Source organism: Felis catus (genome assembly GCF_018350175.1).
Source record: "Felis catus isolate Fca126 chromosome X unlocalized genomic scaffold, F.catus_Fca126_mat1.0 chrX_random_Un_scaffold_85, whole genome shotgun sequence".
Lineage (NCBI taxonomy): Eukaryota > Metazoa > Chordata > Mammalia > Carnivora > Felidae > Felis > Felis catus.
The window spans coordinates 49,848-66,765 of record NW_025408531.1 but is presented as its reverse complement, the minus strand read 5'-3'; the positions used below and the strand labels follow the sequence as shown (position 1 = coordinate 66,765).

Sequence of the window (16,918 nt, the reverse complement as noted above, 5' to 3'; positions counted from 1 at the left end):
CGTTTCTCTCCCCTGGCCACATCCCTGAGTTCCTGGGCTAAGGGCTGCAGCAAAGGCAGAGAGACTGGAGAAAATGGAGATGACTGGGTCCTGTGGATGGAGAGCAAAGATCTTGGAGAAAGCAGGAGCCCAAAGGGGCTGGAGAGAAAGAAGCAAAGGAGTAGAAAAACTGTGTCCATCTGGGGAAGGAGAAGGAACTGTTCCTACAAATGGCAGGGGCTGCATGGAGGAGGCCCCTAGGCCCAGCTAGCTTCTCCCCACCCCTCCACCCAACAGTCCCAGCACCCCTGAGCCCCCACGATGGAAAAGGTGCACTTGGGCCCCTCTTTGGGGGTGATGGCAACATGAAAGGGGAGCCTTGGCCCTGGGCAAGGCTGCACTGGATGGACTCGGTGGGACAGTGCCCCTCTGAACTAGGGTGTTGCGAATGCCACCACCGCTCCTCTGTACTTGAATGACAGAGAAAAGGAAGACCCCCTTCCCCTGTCCACCAAGTTGTGCCTGGACACAGCCACTAAGAGCTTAAGGTTCCTCAGGAAGTCCTGGAGAGACAGGGACATGGCCTGAGGTAACAAGTCCCAGCTTGGAGCTGTGCAGCTGGAGCCCCAGGAGAGGGAGTTGTCCCAGATCCAGCAGGGGTGTGGGCGAGGGGGTAGGGCAGAAGGGGTTGTCCTGAGGGTTGTGCCTGAGGAGGCTGAGGGCCTCCAGCAACAGGCGATGTGCTCCGCTCCGGGGCAAGGAAGCACAGCCCTGGGAACACCAAGTACAATCTAAGGGGACAGGAGCTCCTTGTTTCAAACTGCATGGTTGCTGCAGGCTGAGGGGGTCGGTGAGAGGACTGGCAAGGGACACAGGGTCCACAGGGTCCGCGTATGTGGGCAGTGGCCTGGCCCTGATCACCCCGAGGCCCTGTGGCCTCTCTGGGGCCTTACCCAGGCCTCTCCCAGGGACCAGTTTCTGCCCCAGGAAAGACCCCAAAGGCTCTGGGACAACGTGGGCAAAGGCATCCCCTCGTGCCAGCTCAAACCCACTGGCCCCACGGGGGGCTCCCCATCTTCTTGTGCAGCCTCACCTTGCTTCCTGCCCATGTGCCCAGATCCCCTCCAATTATAAAGCTGTGCCAAGCCCTTTCAGTCCTGTTCCTTGGTCTCTACTAGGAAGTCTGACTCCCAGGATGGGGTGGGAGTGGAGATGGGGACATGAGTCCTGCCTGACATGCACTTCACACCTGAACCACTGATCTGCCTCCCCTCTGGGAGTCCATTTTGCCCTGGGCTTCCACAGAGCCTGGTGCTGGTCCCCACATCTTCTGGTCTGAGGACAGCCACAGCATCAGACGGAGGGCCTGGGAAGGACATGAGGGTCCCCCAAGGTCAGGTACGGTGGGATTAGAGCCCATGTCTGCAGGCCCCGTGTCTGGCGTCTGGTGTGCTTTCCGGAACAGGGACTAAGGTGAGCCGAAAGGCCTGTTCCACTTCTGCCTTAGCCCTTCTGTTGCTCTCTTCCTTTCCATTTCCAGGGGTCCTGGCCACCCTTGCTTGTCATCATGCTTGGACCAGGGTACCATGTGTGCAACAAGTTTGACCTGGCTAAGAGTGAGCAGGTGGTGTGCACAAAAAAATGGTGCACAAGGAGACACCCAGTAGGGCCCCAAGACAGGGAAGGGATGACATCCCAGGGGACGCCAGAGAGACATTCCAACACCTGCCCCAGCAGAAAGCTGGCAACAGGGCCATGCCTAGGAGCATGTGGGAGGTGAAGACTAGGGCACACCCCACTGGGTCTCTTCTGCCACTGTGTCTAGGAGTGCACGCTTGACTAAAGGCTTCAGAAGAGAAGCTGAGAATTCACCATCATCGCATCTCATAAGCATGCAGTTGCCGTGAGTATGTGACACATGTACATCCAACCTCTTTCTTGGAGGCTTTAAAAAGACATCGACGTTCTTGAGTTTTTGCTTTGATGGCAGAAGCACCACATACTCCCCACCCAGGGAGCATCCATCACTGCTCCCCATGTGCGGTATGTCTTTCATTCAGCTATTTCTCAGGGCTGTCACCATTAGCAATCTGCCGCGTGTCCGTCGGCTCTGCTTCCGGGACCGTCACTGCTACCCACATGCCTCGAGGTTCTTTCCGTTGTTTCCAGGGGCCGGGCTGTGTGGTCTTGCCAGCCTGACCTAGAATCCCAGCACATCCACTGAGGGGCTGTGGGACTTTGAGCAAATCTCTGCATCTTTCTGCACCCAGTTCTCATCTGGAGAAGAGGGGCCACAACAGTGCCCACCTCCCGCCAGGGCTCCTCTGAGGACTCTTGGAGAGAGCGCAGGCCCAGTTGCTCAACCCAGTGCCTGCGGCATGTAATGAGAATTGATGTTACTTTTAGTTGTTGTTTGTTTTGTTTTGTTTTCATAGTTAAGGCTATGCTATTTATGTGTGCAATTTCATGTTTTGGCTTTTTTCTTTAGCACTATTAACCATGTACCTCTGTTCTTTAAGTCTTTGTTTCTTTTTTTAACTTTTTAATGTTTATTTATTTTTGAAAGGGGGGGGAGGGGCAGAGAGAGAGGGAGACACAGAATCTGAAGCAGGCTCCGGGCTCCGAGCTGTCAGCACAGAGCCCGATGTGGGGCTCAAACCCACGAACTATGAGATCATGACCTGAGCTGATGTCGGACGCTTAACCGACTGAGCCACCCAGGCACCCCTGTTTTCACTGTTTTTAAGCTCAGAATATTCTTTCCTATCCAGAGCCGATGTAAGTACTCACTGGTATTTTATTCTAATATTTGTCTTTACATTTAGCCTTTAATCCTGTGGATACATATTTTAGAGTACGCCATGTGTTAACGATCTGCTCTGTTTTCCTCCAAATTGCTAAATGTTCTGATACCATCTCTGAATCATCCCTCCATGGTGATGACTGATGTTTCCTTCATTTATATTGTACATATGTGTGCATGTGTATACCACCTGTAGTCTCTTTCTAAACCATTTGTTTGTTTATTTTGACGCCACAGTGACTTGGTGACTCTACAGTCTAGAGTTCTATGTTGTAGCACTAGGAGAAGTGTGAAATTCTGGCATCAAGTGAACCCCAGTCAAAAATAGATGAAAAACAATTTGTAAACATGAAGTTTGTTGTGAAGGAAACCTATGGTGGCATTGTGTTAGTACCTAAGTTTTAGTTTGCTTTAATGAATAGAGTTCAGTTTTGTACCGTATTTTGGCAAGGAAACTTAAGCAAGGAGGCAGGAACTCCCTCCTCCAAATATACAACCCTGAGGGCCACAGCTCCCAGAATTTACTGTCTGAGCTGCCCCACTGGCGACAACATTCAATCATTACAAGGCAATCACTAAAAGGTCTACGTGTCTTAAGTGAACCAAGTGATTAGCAGCTATGTAATGTGAAACACACAGTTAGTGAAGAGAAAGGAACCAAGGAGCATTTGGAAGAGGCCCGGAAGTAGCCAAAGCTACTGGGAGTGTAGCACAATGACACAAAGCAAGTGTTTTTAAGAAAATATGCACTGTCCAACATAGAGAAGCACAAGAGAACAAGGATGAGGGCCAGCCAATGGGGACCTCCTTCAGGAGCAGGGGTCACATGTTAAGTACACATTGGAGGAATTTGACAAATTCCTTCACACTTCATATACTAGAAAAGGGAATAGGAGTAAGTATGAAGTTCTGATTCTGATGGAAGGCAGAGAATGCATGACTTCAAGAGGAAAGGATGAAGTTGCTGAAGGGAGAGAAGACATAATAATTATGGGGACAAGGGCATGAGGACAAATTAGGATGGGCTTCAGAGTGCAAGCAGAAGGGCATGCTTTAAAGAGGAAACTAGAAGGAGTAAGAGAATCCAAATATCCAGGTTAAGGGTCTATGGTTCGCCAGATCCCCTGTCATTAAAAGGGGAGCCTGAGGGAACAGGGGAATAAAACAATAAATGGCCAATAAGCACTTGAAAAAAAAGTTCAAAATTAAAACCGTTTTTCCCCTTTTCAAATTGGCAGAGATTTTAAAAACTACAGTACATGCTGGCAGGGTATAGGGACATATGCATTCTCATATACTTCTACAAGAATGTAAACTGGAAAGCTTTTTGACAAGCAATTCATAACACAAATCAAGTACCATGAAAATTCCTCTTCTAGTTATTCTAGAGGGAAAAAACAGAGCTGTGGAGAGACATTTAAATGCAAAGATGTTCATAACAGTGTAAGTGAAAAGGGAAAAAAATTAAAATTTCCCAGAACACATAAATGATTAAAGTAATTATATATCTAGATGATGAAATAGTCATTAAATATCATGATTTTGAAGAATTTTTTAACTTTTTTTAAGAGTTTATTTATTTATTTTTGAGAGAGAGAGAATGCTCGGGAAGAGCAGAGAGAGAAGGAGAGAGAGAAAATCCCAAGCAGGCTCTGCACTGTCAGTGGAGAGCTTGATGCAGGGCTTGAACTCAAACCTTGTGACCTGAACTGAAACCAAGAGTTGGACGCTTAACCGGCTGAACCACCAAGGCACCCCTAAAGATTTTTTAATGATTTGTAAAACTGGTTATGATTATAAAATCAAACAAAAACCAGTATACATGACCATAATCTTTTGTAGTTATAATGTATAAGTACATATATACTTACATGTGTATATAAAAAATAATGGAAGGAAATACACTAAAAACATTAATAGTGCTTTCCTCTAACAAGTGATTTTATTTGCTTCTTTATACTTTTCTGCCTGTTAAAATTTTTTTCTGCAACCAACACAACATACTTTTATGATTAAAACAAACTCTGCCAACAAGAGACATTATTTACAAACAAGGAAGGGAGAAATCCCAGTTTCCTCCAGCCCTGAAGTTTAGAACTGCATGAAAGAATCAAGGTCCTATGCAAAATTGCCCACTGCCTTGAATAAGGAACCAGAAGAGACTTTTGTTCCAGAATGAGTATGGTGAACTTGGCCTTGAACAATAGGGAGGGGAAAGAGAGATGTAGAAAGCAGGATCTTGTATTAGTTCTAGAGGGTTCATTCAAACACAAGAGGCTTACATCCTACCAAATGAACACAGGTAACTTCCACATCTTAATTCAACTGAGATGCTGGGGGAGGAGGGGATTATGACTGGCTGCTCACAGAAGTTGAGTAGCTAGGGCATGGAGCACCTGTGTCTACCACCTTTGTGAGCTGGCAAGGGAAGGCACATTGGCTTAGATGAACCTGTAAGCTTCTGGAGCCAAACTGCACAGGTTTTATTCCTGGCTCAACCACATATTTGCTGTCTGAATTTGAACAAATCATTTAGTCTTTTAGGGCCTACGTTTCTTCACCAGTGAAATGAAGATGTTGGCAATTTCTACCTAAGACTTTTTATAAGATGAACTCAGCTATATTTGAAAAGTACATACCACTGCATGCCTGACACACTGTACATGCCATACAAGTGTTTGCTATTGTTATTATCTGTTGCCATTACCTGTGTACTAATTTGAGACGACCTAAAATACAAATGGTGAATGCTAAGGGGTTCAGTTCTAAAATGGGGAAAGTCATCAATCTGTGAGGGAGGCACAGAAGAAGTGAACACAATAGAGACTTGGGTGAAAATGAAGAAGTTAAAGGGAACCCCACATCCCAGTATCATCAATCTCCCTCACAGGCCTGGGGAAGCTTTTAGAAAATGTTGTCAATTACTTTTCTAAGATCAATTCACTGCATTTGGCTTTTAGTTAAAAATGATTCAGGAGTATCATGAGTTTAAAGGAAACAGCGTATTTTAGATGACTTGAACGTCACCATTTGCTCCATCAATGCCACTGCGAGGAATTTATCCATAAAAGATAGCCTGACAAGTTTGCAAAGATGTAACAGAAGGTTATTTGACTTTGGTGTTGCATAGAATAATGTAAATCTGGAAACAACCTCGTTATCAATAGTGGACTGGGGTAAATAGAGGACAACATGCTGGTAAAGTGCAATGCTATGCAGCCACTGAAGGGGATGAATACCCAGCTACACATATATATGCAATGACACGGAGAGCTGTCCACACCACACTATGAAGGCCAAATGGCAGGTAAAGGATCACAGCACGTACCTCAGAGTAGCCACATCTCCACAAGTAGTTGTGTGGGAAGAAAGGGATCAGAAGAATGCTTATACAAAGGTTGACGGTGATTGGCTCTGGGAGTTAGGCTTTCAAGACATTTGTGTTTTCTTCTGGATGTCTCTCTCATTTTTTTTTTGAGCACATATTATCTTTGTCATAGGCCAATCTGGGTAAAAAAATCTATTTGTTAAATGAATGAATGTCTTTTTAAAAAAACACAAAATGCAACAAATAGTTTTCGTTGTCACCCTACTTCCACCCTTTCTTTGGGGTCAACTTGCCTTAATTTAAAAAAAATTTAAATGCTTATTTATTTTTGAGAGAGAGAGAGAGAGAGAGAGAGAGCGAGTGTGAGTGAAGGAGGGGCAGGGAGAGAGAGGGAGACACGGAATCCAAAGCAGGCTCTGGGCTCCAAGCTGTCAGCACAGAGCCTGACACAGGGCTCAAACTCACACACTGTGAGATCGTGACCTGAGTCGAAGTCGGACGCTCAACCAACTGAGCCACCCAGGCGCCCCTCAACTTGCCATTATTAAACACGCTATTCTTTTGACTGGAATGTAAACGTCCTGTGAAGGAGAATGCAATTGGGAACACCTCACACAGAGTTATGAATGCTGAATGTGAGTAGGTAGCAGAGGCCAACAAAAACACCACACAGCATTTAGAATTCTTAAAATGTTCATTTTTCTTCTCAGAGCTAGAATTGCAAACCTTACTTCAATCCAGGGTCTCCAAATGGTCAGTTTTCACTTTCTCTGAATGGATCAGGTATGAGTACCTCCCATGGGGGATACAAAATAAACATAAAACTGCTCTCACTACCGGAAAGTGAAAAAGGCCTTGCACGCTTTTGCTAACCAGAAGGATATCAACTTACTTGGCTTTCACTCACTCACCTAGACAGAGGCTTCATGGCCCTTCTCCTTTAAGCATCCATGATTCCTCTGCTGCTCTAACTGGGAAATCATGTCTGGTTTGGGAATTGGAATCCCTGGTTTTTGAAAAATAAAGGGGACTTAGATATTTGTGCTAGGGTCACAATGGTGTCCCACAGATCCATTCCAATCACTTGGCTTCCAGGAGGAAAAGGTACTCTAGGACACCACACGGTGGTACCAAGAATATCTCCACAGGGTCCAATGTGACTTCCAAGAAGGACAGGAGGAAAGGAAGGAGGATGGGTATGGGGGCAGGAGTGGGAAACTCTCAGCTGCAAGGAACAACTAGCTTTGCCTTCCCAGATAGAATGGAAATCTGGTCATCTCCAATGGAATGTGATAGGAAAACCCCTGACCTAGAAGATCAGAGGACAGAGAGACCAAAGTCTCTGAGCACCATAAGGAAGTTTATCAACAACTCCATTTGTCACAGGTCTTGCAACAGAAAACAGAAACAGAAACGATCTGTTTCTGGCTCCATAAGAAACACAAATCAGAGCCCTGGCTCTCCAGCCCCGGCTCATAGGGTCCAGAGAAGGAATGCTGTCCTTACCGAGGGAGATCAGGGTCTTGTACTTCGCTGGTGTCCCATCCTTACCCACATCCTGCTGAGCAGGGGCCAGCTAACTACCACCCTCTTGACAAAAGTCTGAGGGCACATCTGTGAATATTACAGACTCCTAAAAGACCCAAACCATTCCTACTTACCATGAGCCTCCTTGGGGAAGGCTGGAGTTGGTAGCATTGTAGGAAGAGAAGATGGACAGGAAGGTCTCCTCGGCTCCAAGTCCGATGCCTACTGAGCACCTAGTGTATGTCTAGCTGAGTGTTTTACTCCATGGAAACTACAAAAAAAGAGTGGACACATGTCTCTCAAGAAGAAAGTCATTTAATCGGGAAGAAAACACTTAAAGCAGATTCCAATGAGCCCCTACATGCTGGGCATGGTGGAGATAGGAAATTCAGCAGCAAGGAACTGGCTTGATTTGCCCCGTGGTATATGCTGAGGACTCCCAATTCTAATCCCTTCCAGCCCCAGATCTCTGCCTGCTCAATAAATAATTGTCAGGAGAATAATTAAAACAATTTGATTTTGGGGTGTTGAGTTTGATAAGTTCTTTATAGACTTTGGATACTAACCCTTTATCCAAAATGTCATTTGCAAATATCTTCTGCCATTTGGTCAGTTGCCTTTTAGTTTTTCTGATTGTTTCCTCTGCTGTGCAGAAGCTTTTTATCTTGATGAGGTCCCAGTAGTTCATTTCTGCTTTTGTTTCCTTTGCCTCCAGAGACATGTCTAGTAAGAAGTTGCTGTAGCTGAGGTCAAAGAAGTTGCTGACTGTTTTCTCCTCCAGAATTCTGATGGTTTCCTATATTACATTTAGGTCTTTCACCCATTTTGAATTTATTTTTGTGTATGGTGTAGAAAGTGGTCCAGTTTCATTCTTCTGCATGCTACTGTCCAGTTTTCCCAGCACCTTTTGCACTGTTGGTGGGAATGCAAACTGGTGCAGCCACTCTGGAGAACAGTATGGAGGTTCCTCAAAAAGTTCAAAAATAGGGGCGCCTGGGTGGCGCAGTCGGTTAAGCGTCCGACTTCAACCAGGTCACGATCTTGCAGTCAGTGAGTTCGAGCCCCGCGTCGGGCTCTGGGCTGATGGCTCACAGCCTGGAGCCTGTTTCCGATTCTGTGTCTCCCTCTTTCTCTGCCCCTCCCCCGTTCATGCTGTCTCTCTCTGTCCCAAAAATAAATAAACATTGAAAAAAAAAATTAAAAAAAAAAAAAGTTCAAAAATAGAGCTACCCTATGACCCAGCAATTGCACTACCAGGTATTTATGCAAAGGATTTAAAAATACTGATATGAAGGAGCACATGCACCCCAATATTTATAGCAATGCTATAACAATAGCCAAAGTATGGAAAGAGCCCAAATGTCCATCAACTGATGATGAATGGATACACACACACACACACACGCACACACACACACACACACACACTGGAATATTACTCAGTGATGAAAAAGAATTAAATCTTGCCATTTGCAACAATGTGGATGGAACTAGAGTGTATTATGCTAAACTAAATAAGTCAATCTGAGAAAGACAAATATCATCATTTCACTCATATGTGGAATTTAAGAAACACAATAGATGAATATAGAGGAAGGGAAGCAAAAATAAGATAAAAGCAGAGAGGGAGGCAAACCGTAAAAGACCCTTAAATACAAAGAAAAAACTGAGGGTTGATAGTGGGGAGGTGGGAGGGTGGATGGGCTAGATGGGTGATGGGCATTAAGGAGGGCACTTGTTGGGATGAGCACTGGGTGTTATATATAAGTGATGAATCACTATATTCTACTCCTGAAACCAATACTACACTATATGTTAACTAACTTGAATCTCAATTAAAAAATATGAATGGATATAAAAAGAAAAAACAAACAAACAATTTGAGAATGAATGCCCTGATTACAAAGTCAAATGATTAGTTTTATTGTAGAGAGCATACAGCCTGCTGGAGCCACAGAGAAGGAAGAGAGATGGGGGTGGGGTATGGTGGGGGTAGTGATAATGGATTGAGAGTGGCTTTATGAAGGAAGTGGTCTTTAAGGGAGGGTAAGACTTGTAGGGGACAGTTCCCACATTTGGCCCATGGCACCAGAAATCCTTACAACAGTAGTTCAAGCCCCTTCAACTGCCATTGCTTTGTAGGGAGGCATCCCCACTGCCACAGCCTTCTGCTGGATTACTGTGATTGTTTTAGAACTGGATTTACTGCCACCTCTAATCTCATGTTCTACCATTCCATTGTCTACACCAGAGTGGCCATTCTGAAAAGCAAACCTAGGCCCAGCACGTTTATTTTTTAAAATCCTCTGCAAGCACTCCTTCAAAGATGAAACCACATTCCTTCAGGTGATATTCCAGACCTTTACCAACCTGGACCTGACCTACCTGTCTGTCCTCATCTACTCCAACTCCTGCCCACATAGACTCCATACTCCAGGAAAACTGTCCTTTTCACTGTTCTCCGAATACATATGTTACTATGCTCTTTTATGTTTCCAACGCTTTTGTAGTTGCTTTCAAACACATTCAAGTTCAAAGGTAATGACCATCTGGTCTTAAAAATATCCTCACTGTCTCCTTGGGGATTTAAAACATCTTGGGGGGGTCTAGGGGGCTCAATTGGTTAGGTGTACAACTCTTGATTTTGGCTCAGGTCATGGTCTCACGGTTCGTGAGTTCAAGCCCCGTGTCAGGCTCCATGCTGATAGTATGGAGCCTGCTTGGGATTCTCTCTCTCTCACTCTCTCTCTCTGCTCCTCTCCTGATCGCTGTCTCTCTCTCTCTCTCTCTCTCTCTCTCTCTCTCTCAAAATAAATAAAACTTTAAAAAAATTATAACACATCTAGAACCTCTTTACATGCATAAGTGGAAAAGGTGATATGATATAACAAAATAGATGTACAAATGGACAAAGATTAGAAGGAAATACACAAATTTGAAATAAGTCTTGTTGAGTAATAGAGTTATAAACAGTTTCTTTTCTTCTACAAGAAAAGATACGTTAGTGTTGCTTTAATATCTTGTTTAATGATTAAAAAACCCAGCAAGCAATAGTGTACCAAATGACAGGAAAGCTTTAAGGTAAAGAATCTGCTTTGGGGACAATTATTCAAGTGAAAGAGCACAGTGGGCTGGATTTACCACAGATGCCATCATGGAAGAGAAGAGTTTTGAGTAAAAAGTAGGAGGGAATGGCCTAAAGCACGTCACAACATCTAGAAGGAGCAGGAGGTCTTGTGCTCCAGAGACACAAACAAAGACTATAAAAGGGGGGTCAGGTACCAGAATGGAAAGGCTTTGGGAGTACAGGAAAATGGATGGAAGTCAGACAACTCCTAGACAAGAGATAATGTGACCATACTTGGGGCCTGGAATGGCCACCAATATCTAGAAATGGTACATGACTTGGTACCTGAGAACACACTGGTTCTGCTGCACAGTTACCAGAGCCATATTCTTGAGAGTGGAAGAGTGGTGAATTCCCAAGGAGCCTGTTATTCCTTTGGGAATAGCAGAAGTTTCTAAGAATAAGAGGAAGCAGGAATGAAAATAATATTTGTTGATTATCTACACATGCTAGGCACCATGGTCAGAAGTTACATATAGTAGGCTGTGAAACCTTCACAACAACCCTGTGAGGTATATACCTCTTATATCCTTTCACAACAGAAATGCATTCAGAGTGGTTCTAGAACTTGCTTAGCACCTAGCATGCAAGTGACAGAGCTAAGAAGTGCCTATGTATACTTCTGAGCCCCCTGAAAGGGAATACAGACAAAATAAAGTTAATCACATTGAACAGTGAGATCATGGGTGCTTTCCTGATGACCTCTGGTAGTTTTTCTTAATGTTGTTATAATAACATTAAAGCAATTTCTTTTGACTGTAAATGAAGAAGGAATTAGTTTGATGGATTCCTAGATGTACCCCCCCCCCTTCCATAACCATTAATGTGATCTGAAAGTTTAACAAATTTAAGTATTAGGATTAAAAGTCTCAAAAGGCGATTGTTATAATTTTTCAAGTAGTTTTTTAAAAGATAAAATAATAGGGGCACCTGGGTGGCTCAGCCTGTTAAGTGTCGGAAATCAGCTCAGGTCATGGTCTCAAGGTTGGTGCGTTTGAGCCCCACATCAGACTTTGCGTTGACAGTGCAGAGCCTGCTTCAGATCCTCTGTCTCCCTCTCTCTCTGCCCCTCTGCCTGCATGTTTTCTCTCTCTCCGTCTCTCTCAAAAATGAACATAAAATAAAATAAAATTATTAAAGCAAGATTTTTAAAACACTATACAGAAAGATCTTGAAATGTAAAAACAGCAATCATTTAACTCTATATCAACTTTTTACAAATCAGGGAATGAAAATATATGGACAGTTCCCTGAGAAGCAGCCAGAGGCCAGGGATCTTGGTTCAGACAGCTGAGCCCCTGAAGGGATTTATGTGCCTTGCCAACAGGGCAGGAGAGAATCTGGATGTTAGTGTTCCCAGAGGGAAACGAGTTTGCAGAGTGAAGCTTCTAGAGGAGGTGACTTTGTCAGAGTCTGCATTGTTGAGTCACGGGCATTTCTACAGGGGCTGACAGGGCAGATGAGCAAGCAGGCCAGGATTCAGCAAGGTCAGTACCCCACAGGCAAACAGAGCAGGTGTCAGTCCCTGTGCCTCCAAGCAAACCAGTCCCAAGAAGGAAAGACTATGGTTGGTGCTGCAAGGTCGATATCAGCTAATATGTTTATACCACACAACCCAATGCTCACATCACATTCTAAAGGCAAACAATACAGTTTTATATAATGTGGACAATAAAGACTACAAAGGTTTATGCTCTGACTAGAAAATGCAACTGAACCCTGTTTACTCTCATATCTGTGAAAGAGCTGATTCCTTTAAGCTGCTTCTCTCTCAAATTCTGTGTCTCAGGTATGTAAATCATGTTTAACAAATAAGCCTAAAGTATGGAAAGCAATAGTCTTATTTAGATCTCAGAGTCTCTGAAAACCTTGTGACAATTCACATGTCCAACACAAGAAATGGATATAAACAAAACTTGAAATCTATTCATTTATTTTTGGCTCTAAATCCACTTCCCTGGTCTTGAGAAGAGTTGCACTGATATTAGATTTGTAGATCTGAAATTATATGCAATGTGAAATTAAAAAAAAACCTGCTACTTTGAAAATTGACCTAAACTTCTTAATTTGAAAATTGACCTAAAATCACAGGGAATAAACACCTTCTTTATTGTGGCTAATACAACAGTAAAAGACTAAACTCTCTTCTGCCTGTTTTCTTGCATCCAGTCAAAAACAACTAGCTGGCACCAAAAAGCAGCCATTTCCTCCAGGTCTCTGCCTGACCAGGTTGTGCCTCGTTAGTGGACTACAGGAAACCCTTCAGGAATCCATGACTGACTACTTGAGGCAACTGCCCAGGAAAAAGTGGGGGCCTTTTCTCTTTTACACAGTGCCAACGGCCTGGAAATTAGATCTTTGAAACCCTTCTTATGTGTAAAACGATGGATTCTTGGAGGGCTTCCTGAGGCCCGCTAAAGGCTTCTCATTTAGGTAATAAGGGCTGTGGTTGTGACAGCCTTTGAGCTAAAACAAAACAAAACAAAACAAAACAAAAACAAACAAACAAAAAAAACCCCGCATACACACACAAAACCACATCAGGTCACTTTGGGTCTTCCCTCCTCTAAACACCCTATAGACTTTCCCTAAAATACTAAATGTTTCCCAGCTTCCTGATGCACACGCAGTAAGGCCCAGCGAAGCTGACTACCAACAATATACACACCAACCTGGAGGACGTTATGCCTAATGAAAAAAACCAGACACAAAAGGACACATACTATAGATTCCACTTACTAGAGCAAGATCATAGAGACAAGAGAGTCAAATGGTGGTTACTGAGATGCGGAGTTAATGTTTAATAGAGACACAGAGTTTGGGAGGATGAAAAAGTTCTGGGGATGGACAGTGGTGGTGGCCGCACAACAATGTGGATGTGCTCAGTGTAACTGAGCTATACACATAACAATGGTTAGAATGGTAACTTCTGTGTTATATATATTTTGTCACGGTAATGTTTTTACAAGAGTGTAAACACCACCTGCGTTTCTTCTTACATATAAACTTTGATTTATGCCCTCACACACCTTCTACTCCAGCCTATCTTCTCATTAGTCCTTGGAAAATCTGTTCGTTTCTGTCCCTGAGCCTTTGTCATACTCTCCTCTAGCCTGGAAACACCCTGTCATTTCTACATCTCCAAATGCAGCTTAAATTTCTCCTTCTGTTTTTCCCCAGAGTACTTCCTGTTTAAACTTCTGATATGGGTAGTTAATCATGCAGTTTCTTATTATTTCATCGTTTCATACTCAGATCTTGTCCTGTTCTCTCTCCCCCAACAGTCCCTAAGTTCCCTCATGCTCGGGACTGGGTCCCACATAGTAGAGAACGCTGAGGCACAGAGTAGATCTCAAAGGTGTGATGAATGATTAAATGGTGGGTGGAGAAGAGAAAACTGAAGAAAGGTGTCCTATGGGTTCCATCTTCTTCCAAGATGGGAAATCTATGAGGAGTCTGAGGCTCAAGCTCCTGAAGGAAACTGGCTTGGCAGAGACACTGCAGGGCAGGGACGATAATACCCTCTCTCCCTAAGAACTGAGGGGGCCTTTCAGAGAGGAAAAAGAAATCCCAGCTCACCTCTAAACACCCTCTTCTTCTGGGTCATCCTTCCGGGGTAAGAGCAGAGTCCTGGGAAGGTAGTGCTGGAAGAAGAGGAAGAAACCGTGAGAGACTCTGGCCCTTCCTGCAGCAAGGTAAGATAAAAACTCACCTTGGATTGGATACTTCTCACCCATGAAATAGTGTTATCACCTATCCTACTTGCCTTACAGGCACTGGAGTTCAAAATGAGATAAGAGACATGGCAGTGCCTTGCTAAGGGGAAGCCAGAATGAAATAAAAGGAATGACTGAAAGCCTAAATAGCAGAAACCTTGGCAAGGCAGGATTTGCACTGCCAGGAAATAGGTGACATCTGAGCTACCCCTCTATACCCAGCTCCACTGGGCTGCACTGTCCAATGGGGCAGCCATGCAGTCATGTGGCTATGGACACTTGAAATGTGCTGAGTGTGAGTTGAGATGTGCTGTACAGGTCAAATACACGCTGGATTTTGAAGACTTAGTGAAGAAAAAAAGTGTAAAATATTTCACTGATAACTTATTATATTGATCACACATTGAAATGATAATACTTTTGGATATGTTGGGTTAAATAAAACACATTGTTAAAGTTAATTTCACCAGTTTCTTTTAACTTCCCATACGGCACACATGTACCTCGCATTATGTTTCTACTGGACAGCACCGTCCCCTACGGAATGGTGGCGGCTTGACATCTTCAAGGCAACCGATGCTCTCTCTGCACCAAACATCCAGTCTTGCAGTCCTTCGCACCTCCCAACCCCAAGCATCGGTTTTCCCCTCCCTCAGTCTGGGTAAGGGCTGATCCACTCCTTCAGTTGCAGCCCGAGGGGCTCTCCTCTCTGCCCCCACTATCTGAGTTGGTTCCTCCACGTCACTCTTCCCATATGAGCAGTGGCTCTACACCACGCCTTCCAGCTAGGGCTCCAACACTAAGCCATTTAGGTTCCAAGATTTGGGGCAGAGGGACGCTCCCGTGTGCAGCTGCAGTCACAGAGTGCATTTGGTCCTTGCGCCAGCTTACCTCCAGCGCCAAGACTCGCCGATCTCCTCCAGCAAGCTCTCATCCAGCCATCATATGCTCCAAGGCACGGCCGCCACGACAGTAACTTAGCCTCACAAGCTATCAAACTCACTCAACGACAGCAAAACCGCAGCCTCGGGAAGGCCACCAAGCCTTCCACAGGCACACAGGGCGCTTGCGCTCCACTCTGCAGCTGCAGCCACAGCCGCCTCCCGAGCTCCTCCTGGACCCGCAGCCGCGTTTCCGCAGTTGCTGCCTCTCAGATGTACGCTCCTAAGATCGCACTTTTAGCCATCTCTAGCCCCCAGGACAGACGGAGGCGGTCCCGCCCTCCCGAATGATCTTGGGAGTTGTAGTCCGCAGCCCAGACGCAGGCGGGGTCGACATGAGCACCGCCCCTCCACAGGTGGCTAGCTTGGAGGCCACAGCCTTGGCAGCTGCATCAGCTGCAAGGTCCTTGAGGACGAGAATCTCGGGGATGAGCCGTCTGGCGGCTCCTTCAGCCCAGCTGCCTGCTAACACACCTGCAGCCATGGGTGTCCTGGCAGGAAAGGCACCAGCGTGGTTACAGGACAGGTACTTGGTGTTCCAGCAGACTGCAGGGGACAGAGTGAGGTCCTGAAGATTAACTCTGAGTGTCTCTCGTGGGCGAGGCACTAGCCCAGTAGGGAGGCACTAGCCCAGGCTCAGGAGAACAGAGAACCCAGACAGGCACAGGCCGCACCCTTGGGGAGTTCAGCAATTACAGGGCAGTGAGTCTAGGTGCAAGGGTGCAGGAAACTACTGAAAAGGGTAGCCAACCCTTAGCCTACAGTAACAGTAGAGGTGGGGCCCAGTAGGTAACTTTCAGCCAGAAAAATGCCTGAGATACCCAGACCTCATCTCTGCAGAGCCCAATTCGATTCTGGGTCTATGGGTCACCTTCATGTATCAAAGCACTACTATAAGGAACAACACAATTTAGCCAGACAAAGGTGAAGGACTGTAAGGGTTAAATTGTAGTGTAAGGCTAACGCTTAGCTTGAAAAATAACAACTTTGTTCTGACCCTGAAGGTCAAAAGATAACAGCCTTGCTTTTACTCTTGTAAATCATACTTCATACTCTTGTGAATCAGGCTTTACCAATGAAGGAAACAAAAGCTCAAAAAAAGAGCATCAGAGACAAGGCCAAGGAGATCCACTGGTTGCAACTTAGCGGCAGAAAGTCTAAAATAATCACCTCATTCAATAACTGTTTCTAACTCATCTGGGAACTGTTTCTCTGTTCTGTTCCCAGATAACGATAAAACGATGTGATCGGCTTTAAAAACTCTGTACCCCGGCTGTTTGGAGCCACACTCTTATCAAGAGTGTTGGTCCCGATCGGTCGGCCTTGCCTCTCATTGTAATAGACTTTGTTGTGACTGTCACCGGTGCCCGTAGCATTCTGTTTCAGGAGTCGTGTGGATGCAACAGGACAAATACCAGTTACATCAATAATCTCCTTCAACACCCCTAAACATTATCCAATCTACCTTCAAACTATTTTCAAAATTGTTTACTTTCC

General features: G+C 44.9%; 1 long non-coding RNA gene across 2 annotated transcripts; it reads right to left on the bottom strand.

The window, feature by feature from the left end:
- Nucleotides 1-4,701: 4,701 nt before the first annotated feature.
- LOC111559181 lies at nucleotides 4,702-15,718 on the bottom strand. 2 transcript variants are annotated; one of them, XR_002740161.2, is made up of 4 exons: nucleotides 15,372-15,718; nucleotides 14,344-14,408; nucleotides 7,772-7,908; nucleotides 4,702-6,288 (listed from the first exon to the last, which is right to left on the bottom strand). It is a non-coding gene; the product is annotated as an uncharacterized LOC111559181 (long non-coding RNA). The 2 variants fall into 2 exon arrangements; XR_006593626.1 differs by lacking the exons at nucleotides 4,702-6,288; nucleotides 7,772-7,908 and adding an exon at nucleotides 8,741-8,799.
- Nucleotides 15,719-16,918: the final 1,200 nt, after the last annotated feature.